Here is a 1,762-nt window from a genome sequence, read left to right as displayed (position 1 = left end):
TCGCTGCCGCCGCCGCCGTCCTTGAGCATCCCTTCCCTGTGAGCTGTTGTGGGCAGAGGGGTGCAGGGCTTGCGGGTGTCCCGGTGCATCGCTGCGTTCAGGGTGGGTTTGCTGCGGTGCCAGCTGAAGGGAGGTGGGGAATCGCTCTGTGTAAGATGGAGGGGCTGGAGCACAAAGCGGGAATTGAGTTTTGCCCCCAGCATGACGCTGCGGCATGGCTGCCCCCTGTTTGGGGTCTGCGGGGGGCACTCGGATGGCCTCGGCCGGCAGGGACCGGGGTGCCAGGGCTTGGTCATGCTCTGAGAGTTTGTGTTTGCCGAGGGGCCGTCGGTGCTGCGGTGCAGCCCGAGTTGAGGCTTTTCTTGCTGTGACAGCTACAGCATACGCATGCCAGTTTTGGGGACCCCTCAGTGTGCCAGCCGTGTGCCCCTAAGAGAGCCAGAGACGCTGCACAGTGGGCAGCTGGCTCCCAGGCCTCACCCCACGGCTTGAGTGCTTTTGGGATGTCATCTGTGACCTTCCGTTTTGCCCTTCCTTGGCATGGGGTTGCTAAGGAGTATCTGGGGTCACCTCCTGCCCCAGTTCAGTCCCTTACCCTGTGCCTGTTTCACCGGGGCCCTCCAGGTGCCTGGGGCCAGGGCAGCAGGGGCTTTCCATGCGAGGCTGGGAGAGCATTTGGGGTTTGCTCTGCCGGGCCACAAAAGCCCAGCTGAAGAGACCCAGCACTGTGTTTGGTCACAGCCATGTGCCCGCAGCATGCAGCTCACCGAAGCCCTGCCATGTGCCCGCAGCATGCAGCTCACCGAAGCCCTGCCTTGCTCCTAGCGCTGCCTGCTGCAAGGGTGATGCCAGCCTGGGAGAGGAGCTTTGCTTTGTGCTCTGGGGTGAGGATTTCTGTTCCGGTGAGAAGTCACCCCCAGCACAGGGGCTAGCAGTGGGAGATGCTTGGAGCTGGGCAGCCCAGCAGCATGTCCCGGGCACGTGGTCGTAATTAAATCCCTTCCTGGGCAGCAGTGCCTGCAGGGCTCTGTCCCAAAAACTGCCGTGGGGATGCTGTGTCCATCCTGGCTCTGGCCAGTCCCTGATGTCTGGGAAGAGCAGGGTACACGGGGCTGGTTGGAGGGTGCTGGAGCTGCCTGCGTTGCTCCATCCTGGGGTTTGGGCATTCCAGAGGGGGTGGTGGTGGTGCCTGTTGCTTGTGCCCTGGCACACTGGTTGGTGGAGGTGCCCAGCAGGTGTCCTCTTCTCTGCCAGGCCACACTGTCCTGTCCCCAGCTCAGCCAGGGTCACAGTGTCACTTGGGTGACACTGAGCAGCTTCACCAGCTGCTGGGGCTCTGATGCGTGCTGGGCTTTTCCTGCACCTCTGTGGTCCTGGTGTCAGGGAATGGGCATCTCCAGCAGGGAGCGGGGCTAGCTGCAGCCCCTCAGCTCTGCTCCCCTCTCCTACGCCACTGCTTGCTGCCCCCAGCCTCTCGCAGCCCCCTTGGAGTCTCCGGGGCCTCACTGACCTACTCAGCTGCTGACCTGAAAGGGGCTGTGCTCATCCTGCTGGAAAATGCTCCGTGCCCGTCTGTGCCGGATCGCCGCAGGCACAGCCTCGTGCTGCAGAGCCGGACGGGCCCGTGGGGTGCGCAGGCAGCTGCCGCCCCGGCACAGCGCTGACTGACGGCCCTGGAGATGGGCTTGTGCATGGTCCGCCGAGCCCCTGGCATGGAGCAGCCGCTCTGGCATAGCAGCGGTGGCCGGACCTGCTGTCTGTG

The 1,762-nt window shown here is 64.0% G+C and overlaps 1 protein-coding gene across 1 annotated transcript in view; it reads left to right on the top strand.

The window, feature by feature from the left end:
- NAV1 (neuron navigator 1) overlaps positions 1-1,762 on the top strand; it is a 78,050-nt gene that overhangs the window by 62,891 nt on the left and 13,397 nt on the right. The gene's annotated exons all lie outside the window — the stretch shown is intronic.

This window comes from Pygoscelis adeliae, unplaced genomic scaffold (assembly GCF_000699105.1).
Source record: "Pygoscelis adeliae isolate BGI_AS28 unplaced genomic scaffold, ASM69910v1 Scaffold343, whole genome shotgun sequence".
Lineage (NCBI taxonomy): Eukaryota > Metazoa > Chordata > Aves > Sphenisciformes > Spheniscidae > Pygoscelis > Pygoscelis adeliae.
This window is presented reverse-complemented; position numbering and strand designations above follow the sequence as displayed.